Here is a 12,588-nt window from a genome sequence, read left to right as displayed (position 1 = left end):
GAGCACAGAAGGGCCCAGGATTTGGGACTTGGGACTAGGGAGACATAAGCTGCTTTGACAGAGCGGTTTCTGAGAAAGGGGTCTCTGGATATCCCACGAGGGAGATTCCTGAGACAGGTGTCTTCATCGAAAGTCAACTAATACTCCGATGGGAGAAGGGCTGTGCATGCTGGCTCCTTGGTTTTCGAAGTTCTGCGCTTCCCTTCTCCTGTCCATCCCTGAACCTAAGTATATACGCTGGACTGATAAGCACGGTTTCTTGCAGGCCTCACTGAGGAGCATTGCTGGAATATGAGGAGGCTCATATTCTGGAGCCTGGAGGCATTAAAGTTACACTGGAGCACACAGTTTTCGGGGACATTGAACTGCTCCGGGAATCCACAGGAGCCCTCTGACCCAACGGTCTCAGGAGGGCATGAAAAGGCGACAGAATCGCGTGAAAGGGAGCCGCGATACCTATATAGACCTCCAGGGGGCAGCATCGACCAGGGGATGGAGTTCTTCATCCGCTCAAACTTGGCCGACTGCTGAAGAGCCCCCTTCATGCTCCCTTCAAGCTGAAGCAACTGAGGGACTTTTCCTTCAGTCTAACAACATTCAGTCCTGTGGCTTAGATGGGTCCTTGTGATCCCCAGGCTGAAACTCATAACTTCTGGCTAACATCACCGCCCCTCAAGCTTCTCCTTCACTTTTTTCCTTTTGCTGATGACAGACACACTGGCCTCACAGACCCAGAAGCATCAGGGATCACTCCTTAGGACGGGACTGTGTCAATATCCTCCTTCCCTTTGCTAACCTGTAAGACTCGTGTCTGTATCTGGCACATCGGTCCCTGTCTTTACCTAGTGTCATATAGGAAGGACTTGGAGGTGTCCTTATGGATTGTAATAGCGCCCCACTGCTAAGGGATCTCTGTCCTTTAAAGAAATATCATTTCCCTCTATTTTTACACCTCTGTGCCCTCAGCTTGTCCTGAATTATTTCTTAACTGGACTCTCTGGGAAATATCTACTCTGTGTCCAACAGCTCTGTTTCTGCGTAAAATGGGGGTGCCCATCTCAGCGTCAATTTCAGAGCTATTGAATGTGGACATGTACCCTGAGGACAAAAGAAATAAGAGATTCCTCCTTTCTTCCCATCCTATCAATATGGACCCACCCACCCTCTATTTAAGAAGGGTGGCTTTTCAGATTTTAGGAAATCAGGCATGAGGGGAAGCAGGCAAATTGGCTGGGTTCCAACATAGATTTAGGGTAAAGATTCAAGGAAAGAAGGAGAAAGCAAGACCAAGACAACTTTGAAGGGAAAAATAGAATCAGCTCTCTCCATCCTGGGGAAAATGGATGTAGCAATTCATGTTGCATTTGAGTTTATAGAGTGTATTCAGATACAAAGTTCATTAAACCAAGGCATATGTATTGATCCCCTTCTCTGTGTTCTGTGACAAGCACTGTAGATTCAGCAGAGAATAAATCAAGGTCCCTGAAATCATAGAGCAGATATGTCATCTCACCGAATTCACACACCTGTCCTTGGAGGTGTTCTTCCTGGTTCATGTGCTGGAGCAAGTAATGAGCCCAACACCACACAGCCGTTCAGTGGTTCGAAACTTCTGTGCCCCAAATTCACCTGTTCCATGACTCCAGGCTGGGAGTCATGGAGCTGAGGAAGCAGCTGTCTGCAGAGAAATAACAAATTAACTCTGGTGAAGTAAGAGTAAATGATTAGAAGGATCTTTACAGAACTGAGGGAAAAGCTGGACAGGCAGGATTTAGAAAGGACAGAAGCCAGGACAATTCCAGGATTTAGGGACCAAGGGTCAGAAGACTGGTGGGCGGGGAACAACGTGTTCTCCTGACCAGGCTTCCTTTCCACTCTGAGACATCGCTGGCTCTAAGGCAAGGCTCTTAATCAGCATCCCAAAGGATCTGTGAATGAGGATGGGGAAAAGTACATTTTATTTTCACTAGCCTCAAAGTGAAATTCAGTATTTCTTCAGTTGTCTGTAGAGAATTTTTAAATAATACTAAAATCGACTTTTTATTGTTACCATGCACCAGCAATTCTACAATGATAGTGACAAAACACTGCTGCCTGTGGTGCAGCGCCCTCCCACTCCACCTCTCTTGGTATATCACCGCACACAGGAGAATTAACTATTTTCAGTTCACATACACACACTTAGCCTTTGCAGATTCCCCTTTACCCTCAACTCTCCCGCTCTCCTGAGGCCTCCTCAACCCGATCGTCTGTAATCCCATCCCCTGCGTGGGCAATGATTTCATGGCCATCAAACCACCTTCCATCAAGGGTTTGAATATAATAACCAGCTTCCTCTGCATTCCTCAAGGACACATAGTCCACACCAGCTGCGTGCCTAGCAAAGAAAAGGAGTTTCTTAATTTGTCCAGGCTTGGAACACTCCACTCAGAGGTGTTCTCTGACCTCCTTCGGCACCAACGGATCATCCTCTGAATCCACTGGATGAAATATATTTTTGATGATGACAACTCACTCATGGTACATTCTGGTTGGCCCATCTTGCCTCTCAGGTCTCCAGTCCAATTGCTTCTGTTGCAGAGACAGCTTCTTCTTGTAGATTTGAGGCATCATATCACTCCTTCAGCTGAAACTTTGCCACTTTGACCTGTAATGTGTGGCTTCTTAATGTTGTGTTAATTTCTGCTGTACAGCAAAGTGATTCAGTTATACATATATAGTTTTTTTATATTCTTTTCCATCATGGTTTATCTCAGGATATTGAATATAGCTCCTTGTGCTATACAGTAGGACCTTGTTGTTATCTGCTCTATATGTAATAGTTTGCATCTACTAACCCCAAACTCCCTGTCCATTCCTCCCTATAGCTTCCAATTTCATCTTCATCGAAGAGCTGTGATGCAAGATCCAAAGATTTCCTCTCCAAATAACAGCAAAGCCCACCTCCTTTAAGATTTCTTTGATTTTCTTTGTAAAACTTGACCTTAAATTCTTCTGACGATCTCTCATAATAATGCAAAATTTGGATGTCAGCTGTGTAAATTCACCTACTGTAGTGTCTAGAGGCAAATTAGATATATAATACATTTGTATTTCTATCTTTGTGGACATGAGACCATCTTGCTTCTTCCTCTTCTCTCCCCTCTTTTTGGGATCAGTGGGTTTGAGGTTTTTCTGGCAGAAGTTCCTCTGCATTCCTAGAATTGACGTCTTGTATTTTTGCAGTAGAGCTAGACATGCTATCATTAGAGAAGCCATAATTGGTCTGATATGTAGCAATGAAACCTTCTGTGATCTTGGGGAACCAAGCCCCCCTCCCAGAGGTAGGCAGTGACCCCAAGCTGCTGCCCCCAAAGAGTCCATTTTTCTACCAGGATCTTCTTGGGTGTCTCTGATCTTGGAGTCATTCTTGCATTTGCAGCTGCTCATCAAACTCCTCGTTCCCATCCAAGGGGTGGCTACTTGGCTTTCCTACCTAGGACAGGGCAGAGGCCAGGTGAGCCAAGAGGCTGCTCCCCTGGGCTTGGGAGCCACCACCGAGTTATCTGACATGCCTGTCCAGACACTGTTCTCAACATTTAACACACTAAGTCACTGGCTCAGCACAACAACCCTGTGAGGTCAGAACTATTGTTATCCCCATTTTACAGAAGAGGAAATGGGGGCCCAGAGACCTTGCCCAAGGTCGTGCATGACAACGCTGGGATTTGAATCCAGCAGGTCTTCTCTAGAGGCCACATCCTGAACCGTCACTTCTTATAGCTTCCCAGAGACTAATGAGATGATATCCAGCCTGCCTCCCATCCCTGTTTTTATATTTAAGAGTGAAAATGTAAACTCCCTGGCCCACCTACTCTACAGCGTTGTTGTCTCCACCACACTCTGTGCTTTCTGGCTCTGACCCACGTGCCCCCTCCTGAACCCACCCTCGTGCCCTCTAATAAGCTGGGAGTCTCCTCCTACCCTTCACTTCTCCTTGGATTGCCCCCTCCACTTCCTGGCTTTAACCGAAATTGAACTCTCCCTGGAGGGTACTACCTCCTCTGCAGGCTTCTGAAATGACAGCTGTTTATTTTCTTATAGGTGAGGGTGCTTTCATTGCTCCAGATTGCTGCCTCCAGACCCTCCTCCTCCACCCCATCCCACCCCCAGTTTCTGCTTTAAAATAACCCTCTGCCTCCGGGGCTCAGCCATTGGGCTAAATTGCTGTCTTCCTTTTTGCTACTGTCTGTCCCCTCCCAGACCTCTCCATCTCGCTCAGGGGGACTCTGGCACTCGGCAAACTGTCTGTCTCTTCCCATCTCATTGTCCAAGGAGGGGACCTGTTGCCCACCTGACGTCTGAACACCTTGGTGACTTCATGCCCTGGACCTTCTCCACTCCGACTTGGCCACCCTTCCTCACTGTCACACCCTGGACCTTGTCATCTGCAGCGGCTCCTCCAGAATCACTCAACCCCCATCTCCTAAGCTTCCCCCCTTCAGTCTCTCCTCCTCTCGCAACCATTTCTCAGTCTCCCGGGACCTCCGGGTCACTGGTGCCTCCCTTCCTCCAGCCCATCAGCCCCACCTTATGTGGCTACACCTGTGTGGTCCTTCATTTCATCAGCTCTCTCGACAGTATCCTGAACTGCCTTGCCCTGCTATATTTCCATCCTTTGTATGTCTCAGGCAAAACCTCAACCCTGGTGAGCCTAATGATCTTTCTTCAGGAGTTTATTCTTCAAGCTAAGAAGTGTTGGAGGAATTCTCGAGCCAGGAAATGGTCACCACTCCTCATTCGTGGTCCCTAAGAGGCATTGCTTCGTTAACCAGTCACATCAGGCTGGTCATTGGCTACATTAAACTCCCTGTTCCTGGAGCCTATGAGATGCCTCTCTGTCTCCACCTCACATTCAGTTGATGATCTTGCTCTTACATCACAGAGAAAACTGAAGCCATTAGAGGTGGACTCCTTCAATCACGTGTTACCAAATCCACATAGCACCTGTGCCCATCTCTCCCTGTTCCTTCAGAAAAGAGCGATGGTTTTCCAACTTGGCGCATCAGAATTGCCTGGAGGGCGTGTTAAAACACGTTTCCTATTCAGCGGGTGGGTGGCTAGAATTTTCAGTTGTAACTAGTTTCCAGGTGACGCTTGATGCTGCTGGCTGGGGACCCCACTTTGAGAACCACTGGAGCAGAGGCACTGCCCTCCTCCTGCCCAAAGCCAGTTTCTCTACCCGTGACTGCATCCCATGTCCTTGATTACCCTCCCCCCTTTCCCCTCCTGAATCTTCAGCCTCTCCCTCTCAAAATAAAACACGAAAAACCAACCCCCACCTCCACCTCACCTCCTCCTCTGACCACTCCCTGTACCTCTCCATCCCCTCACCCAGCCTCACTCTCTCGCACACAGCGCGTGTACATTGATGGGATCCTAATTTGAAAAGACATGTATAAAAGACATGTATAAAAGACATTTGGGGGTTCATCTGAGTATATTCTGTACATCAGGTGGTATTAGGGACTGACTGTTATTTCCTTAGCTGGAGGAAGTCCTTATTTTGAGGCCATGTGTGCTGAAGTGTTCACGTGTGAAGCGTCACGATCTCCTAAATTTTCACATGGTTCAAGGACTAGATCTAAATATGTAAATATTTGTATGTATGTATGTATAAAGGATAACGATTTTAAATTAAGTGGTGGATGTACAAGTGATCATTATACTATAGTTTCAACTTTTCTGTATGCTTGAAACTTTTCATAATAAAAAGTTGGGGGAAAATTCTCTCTCTAGTCCCTCACTTCCACTCACACCTCAACCCTCTTGGGCTGGGTCCACCTCTCCCAGGCCACAGAGGTGCTTTTTTAAATGACCCTCATTTCATTAAATCCATTATTTAGTTTTCTTCTGCTTGACCTCCCTCCAGTATTCAATGCTTTTGACCAATTCTTTTATTTATTTATTTATTTTTGGCTGCGTTGGGTCTTCGTTGCTACACGCAGGTTTTCTCTAGTTGCAGCAAGCCGGGGCTACTCTTCGTTGCGGTGCACGGGCTTCTCATTGCGGTGGCTTCTCTTGTTGCAGAGCACAGGATCGAGGTGCCTGGGCTTCAGTAGTTGTGGCGCGCGGGCTTAGTTGCTCTGCGGCATGTGGGATCTTCCCGGACCACGGCTTGAACCCATGTTGCCTGCATTGGCAGGAGGATTCTTAACCACTGCACCACCAGGGAAGCCGTTGACCAACTCTTCATTGAAACACAGTCTTTATTTGGCTTCCAGGACTGAGCACTCTCCTGGGTTTTCCCCTCTCACTCTGGCTGCTCCCTGCTCCTTTGTTGGCTCATCCTGCTCTATTTGGTCGTATTGGAGATCCTCAAGGGTCCTGAGCCCTAGACCCCTCCTCTTCTCATGCTACACTCTGCCTCCAGGAGATCCATCACTCCTGACCTACGGCTTCAGTTGCTATCTGCTGATCACTCTCAAATTTATGTCTTTCCTCTGATCTCCAGACTTGTGGATCTGACTCCCTACCTGGCATCCCTACTTGGATGTCTCAAAGGTACCACAGACTTAGCATATTCAAAAGTGAATATGTAAAAGTGAATTCGAAGTGAATATGAATATGATCACAAACAGTGTCATGCTCAGATCTGGACCACAGGGGCCCTGCTCTGGTCCACAGACTTTAGGGGACCTCACCTATCATGTGCCACATTTATGAAGCCACACCTGGGCACCTTTGTCACTTGGGATCCGGCCCTCAGTTCTGGCACAGCACAACCTGAAACCCTGAACTCCTGCTCTCATAATTAACATCCTTATGGCCCCAGGGAAATGCTTCTGCAATCTCTTACCCTATATCCTGGAAACAAAAGATGACTACAACCGAATCCTGAGAAAGTTTGAGGTTGTGTCTCTGCCAGATTCCAAAGCACACACTTTTGGGAGGTGGGGAGACGTTAAGCAGTAGAAGCTCATTACAACAACCCAATTGAGCAAATCTTCATGGCTGCATTGCCTCTGTTGCTTTGTATCTTTTTCTTTAAAAATAGTAATTTAAAAAAGCATTACAGTTATAGCTAAAGCTCATCCCATTCCTCTCCTTTCTAGGTGGGAATTATCATTCTGAAGTCACTGGGAATTATTCCCATGCATATTTTCTACTTTAACAAACAGGCTTTTGTTAATATAAGTGTAATTTATTTATTTTTGGCTGCGTTGGGTCTTCATGGCTGTGCGCGGTCTTTCTCTAGTTGCAGTGAGTGGGGGCTACTCTTCATTGTGGTGCACGGGCTTCTCATTGTGGTGGCTTCTTTTGTTGCGGAGCAAGGGCTCTAGGCGCGCGGGCTTCAATAGTTGCAGCATGCAGGCTCAGTAGTTGTGGCTCGCTGGCTCTAGAGCGCAGGCTCAGTAGTTGTGACACATGGGCTTAGTTGCTTAACCACTGTGCCACTAGGGAAGTCCCAACAAATAGGCTTTTTTTTAACATGTATCATTGTTTGTGTATTTTAAAACACATAAATATCATACAACATCCACTTTTGCAACTTTCTTTTACTTATATGTTGGTAAATAAGTCATTTATTTTAACTGCTGTGTAGCAGTCCACTGTAAGAATAAACCGTACTTTATCCATTCCTTTAAGGACAGATTAGGATGTTTCCACGTTTTCTTGACAATCACATGATACTGCAATGCCCATTCTTATCCTTGCCTCCTTGTACATATGTAGAAATTTTTTTAAGAGTTATGCATGATCAGGGTTTGTTTATTTATTTAATTTATTTTTGGCTATGTTGGGTCTTTGTTGCTGCGTACGGGCTTTCTCTAGTTGTGGCGAGCGGAGCCTACTCTTCATTGTGGTGCACGGGCTTCTCATTGTGGTGGCTTCTCTTGCTGCGGAGCAAGGGCTCTAGGTGTGCGGGCTTCAGTGGTTGTGGCTCACGGGCTCAGTACTTGTGGCTCACAGGCTCAGTAGTTGTGGCTCGTGGGCTCTAGAGCGCAGGCTCAGTAGTTGTGGTGCACGGGCCTAGTTGCTCCATGGCATGTGGGATCTTCCCGGACCAGGGCTCGAAACCGTGTCCCCTGCATTGGCAGGCGGATTCCCAACCACCGCACCATCAGGGGATCCCCTATAAATGTTTTCCTAAGGAATACATCTAGAAGCCGGAGCACTGGGTTTTAGGGTATGTGTATTTTCAGCATTAAGTGTTGCCAAATTTCCCTTCAAATTTGTTATAGCTGTTCACACTTCAAGCCAAAATGGATGAGTTCCTAATATCCCACATTTTTGTCAACACTTGGTGTTATCAGAGTTATTTTAATTTTGCTGATTTAGTAAAGTAGTATCTCATGGTTTGGGTTTGCATTTCTGCATTATTAGGGAAGTTGAGCATCTTTTCCTATGTTTATTAGCTATTTGGCTTCCTCTTTGATGACTTACCTGTTCATAGCTTTTGCTCATTTCCCCCTGCCTTGTCCTTTTTTTTTATTGATCTGCAAGAGTTCTTTATAAATCCTGAATACCCATCCTTTATTGGTCATATAGGTTGTAAATAGTCTCACAATCTGTGGCTTGTCTTTTTGTTTTGTTGTTTCTTGTCTCATAGAAGTTAAAATTTTTTTTAATGTAGTTGTATGTGTCAATCTTTTATTGCCTGTGTTTTTGTATCTTGTTTAAGAAATCCTTCCCTATGCTGATATCATCAATGTATTCTCTTGTATTTTCTTTGAAGAACTTAAAGTTTTCTTTTTCACATATTTAAGGTATCTGAAATTTATTTTTGGATCTGTTGTAATGCACGGATCCATTTTGTTTTTCATTTGGATAGCCAGTTAACCCCAGACAAGTCAAGAAATAGTCCATCCTTCTCCACTGACTTATGTTCCTTTTGTCATATACAAAGTTCTCATATCTCTGCGGGTCTGATTCTGGACCCGTGGTCTATCTATTTGTCCATGTGTCAGGCCTACACTGCTTAAATCACTCCAGCTTTAAATCTGTGATATACGGTGAGGCAAACACTCCAGTATTCTTGCACTTCAAACTTGTTTTGACTTTTTTTGGCCATTTACTCTTCCACAAGAATTTAAAGAACAGCTTGTTAAATAGAATTTAGATTAGAATTGTACTAAATTCTAGAACTTTTTTTTTTTTTTTTTTTTTTTTTGCGGTACGCGGGCCTCTCACTGTTGTGGCCTCTCCCGTTGCGGAGCACAGGCTCCGGATGCGCAGGCTCAGCGGCCATGGTTCTCGAACCTAGCCGCTCTGCGGCATGTGGGATCTTCCCGGACCGGGGCACGAACCCATGTCCCCTGCATCGGCAGGCGGACTCTCAACCACTGCGCCACCAGGGAAGCCCTCTAGTACTTTTGATTAGAATTGTACTAAATGTATAGATTTTGATTAGAATTGTACTAAATGTATAGATTTGAAAAAAACTAATCAGCTGTATATTGAATTTTCCTCCTCATGAGCATGGCATATCTCTCCATTCTTTTTTGTCTTCTCTTCATGTTCTCCAATAGAGTTCTATAATTTTCTCCATAAAGCTCATGCACATATTTTGCTATATTGATTCCTAAGTACCTTATAGTTTTTGTTGCAATTACAAATGGTATTTTCTTAAAACAAAATTTGTTTATTGCTGTTGTATAGCCATATTGATGTTTGAATATTCATCTTGCCCCCCAAAAGGGTGTTAGTTTTAATTGTTTGTAGGTTCTCATAAATTTTCTATGTAAATAATCAATCATCTATGTATAATTATGGCTTTACTTCTACTTTTTCTTATTGTGCTAGTTCAGACCACCACCACCCCCAGCACAAGTTGAATAGAAACAGTAAAAACTAGTATCTTTGTATTAGTGTTGGAAGTTATTTTCTATTCCTAGTTAGCTAGATTTGTTTTTTAAATCATTAGTGTTAAACTTTATCCAGGTGCATCTCTACATATTGGGACAATCATATTTTTTCCTTTTAATATGTCAATGCTGTAAATATCATTAATAGATCTTTTAAAGTAGACCATCCTTGTATTCCTGAAATAAACTCTGCTTGGTCACACATACACACGTGCATATATACATGCACTTGCACAAACTCCATTGGATTCAGTTTGCTAATATTTCATTTAGGATTTTCAATCTTATAAGTTCAATTGGTCCTCTTTTTCCATTGTCTGGGACTGTCTATATAAATAAATAAACAGTTCCTTGAAGAGTTAGCAGAATAATATACTTATAAAGCCATTTGGGTAGTGTGTGTGTGTGTGTGTGTGTGTGTGTGTGTGTGTACTTAAAATTTCTCATTCAATTTATTAGAATTTATAGAGCTGTCAGGCTTTCTATTTCTTCTTGAGTCAACTTTGGCTGTCTTTCATCTAATTTCCCCACCTGTTCAGGACTGAGACCTCATCTGTCTCTGGGTGGCTGGTGAAACAGAAAAGGTTGACAGAACCTGTTCCTTCCCAGCCCCCTCCTAGTAACCGTAGCCACAGTCAGCTCACCCTCTGGCTTTCAGTTTTCTCTTTGTTTCTAGCACCTGGGATTTTACTTTCCTTTTGAGAACTCAGTTATATGTTTAATTTTTTTCCTTTTTATCAGTATTTCTAGGTGATGGTGCTTTTAGATTTTCCACATCCTCCATCTTGCTTGATTCTGAAGTTGTTCCCATTTTACAGATAAGAAGGCTAGGGTTCAGAGTGGTTTAAAAGCCAGCTGAAGGTCACACTGCTAATCCTTTTACCTAGTTATTGAACCCAGATTTCTGGTTCTGAATCCTCCGCTGTTGCCATATTATTCCATGCTGCCTTCTGAAGCCAAAGGGGCAAAACCAGGAAGGGGCATTAGGAAGTCAAAGGGAGAAGGGGTCTCATGGACAAGGTGGAGGAGTCTGGGACGGAGGCTCAACCGTGGACGGACAATGCCAGGAAGCATGGAGGAAGGAATGGTGTTAAGGAAATGACATATGGGACTCCTGGGCTGCAGCTTTTGGAGGGAGAATCACGGCCTCAATCCATCCTGAGATCCTGAAATATGCGTCCCCTGCCCCAGATCCAGGCATGCATGCATCCTTTCAACCAATATTTCAACTCCATAGAGTGTCCAGTTCCAGGTCCAGGGAATGACAAGAGTGAGCATCTGCAGTCCTGGCTCCTGCCCTCAGGGAGCTTACGTTCCATGGGGAGCCAGACACCAATCGAGTAATCCCCAAAAAACACAGATCTGCGACCACACACAGTACCTCGGAGAAAGAGTGCGCCTTGGTGTGGGAGCTCAGAGGAGGGGAATTTGACCCGAAAGGAAGGTCTGAGTACCTTCCCTGAGGATGTGGTAAAGGAGCTGAGATCTGAAGAATGCACAGGAGCTAACTTAAAAGAGAAATGGAAGAAGCCTTTCGGGTGGAGGGCCCAGCCTGCGGGAGGAAGCACGCCACGGTGGAGTAGAGCGCTAGGGAGTGACAGGGGTGAGTAGTGGGAGGTGAGGCTGGAGAGGCCGGTGGGGCCACACCCCAAGGGGCCTTACAGGCCAGGTTAAGGACTTGGGTCTTTAACTTAAGGTCGGTGGGAAACCATTGACTGTGTTTCAGCAGGGTGCCTGAAACCATCAGATTTGCATTTCAGAAAGGTCTCTCTTACTCAGGCATGCCTCTTGTTTCAGAGAAGGTCTTTCCGGCCTCTCCAGTGATCTCAGTGATTCAGAGAAGAGCCAGACAGTCCAAGTGGTCGCTGGCCCAGGGAGGTGGAGGGATGGAGAAGAGTGGACAGACTTGAGAGATATTATAGTGGATACACTCGTTAGGACTAGATTCAATATTGAGATGCTCACCAGGAACACCTGAGATCACATGCTTCAAAGGCGGGGCCACATCACACACCTGTTTGTGGTACCCAGGTCCTAGAACAGTCCTGACACATGGTGGACTCAATACATAGTTTCTGAAAGGGTGAAACTGACCAGCGGTCTCCCAAGTGATCCTTTTACCTTAGAGGTTCTTTCATCCCTTCCTGCATGTGGCAATAATCAGCCTCTCTGATACATCATCGGGAGAAATCTGCCAAGTTCTAAAGAGTTTTCTTTGGGGGAAGTTAATACAAGAACTAAGGTCTACCTTATCCTTGAACATGAACAATAACAATAAATTTACTGAAGGTGCCGCCCAAGGCGGAAACTCCCCTAGCAGAACCTCCTACAAGAGTGAATGATGACGTGCCATCCTCGGGGCCACGCTGGGCCCCAGGGTGCCAATCTGGAGGGGATGCTCCGTGGGACTCCCTGCTGACTCTTGTTCAAAACCAGTTTCCCAGCACATGAAGAAGACAGTAAGTGAGGAATCCTGCGGAAGAAGTGCAAATGCAAGGAAGTGCTTGTACTGGCCAGGTGTTTCTTGTCTTCTCCCACACAGCCCTGTTCTACTTTTTCCACACCCAGAACCTCCCACTTTCTCCCCCAACCTCCCTTGGCTTCTTCCACTGGTCTCCATCTCCTCCATTTCCCTTCCTTCTCCTTGGATACATGCCTCTGCCTATTTTCACCTTTTAATAAGAGGCCCATGGTGCTGCTGGAAAAAGCAGCCTCCGTCTGGGCTTTATTCTTAGTGTGA

The 12,588-nt window shown here is 45.4% G+C and overlaps 1 pseudogene; it reads right to left on the bottom strand.

The window, feature by feature from the left end:
• Positions 1-2,208: 2,208 nt before the first annotated feature.
• Positions 2,209-8,448, bottom strand: LOC132527399 (HIV Tat-specific factor 1-like; annotated as a pseudogene).
• Positions 8,449-12,588: the final 4,140 nt, after the last annotated feature.

The sequence above is a fragment of the Lagenorhynchus albirostris genome, chromosome 10 (assembly GCF_949774975.1).
Source record: "Lagenorhynchus albirostris chromosome 10, mLagAlb1.1, whole genome shotgun sequence".
In the NCBI taxonomy this organism is placed as follows: domain Eukaryota; kingdom Metazoa; phylum Chordata; class Mammalia; order Artiodactyla; family Delphinidae; genus Lagenorhynchus; species Lagenorhynchus albirostris.
Note: the sequence above shows the minus strand (reverse complement) of the source record. Positions and strands in the feature narration are given on the sequence as shown.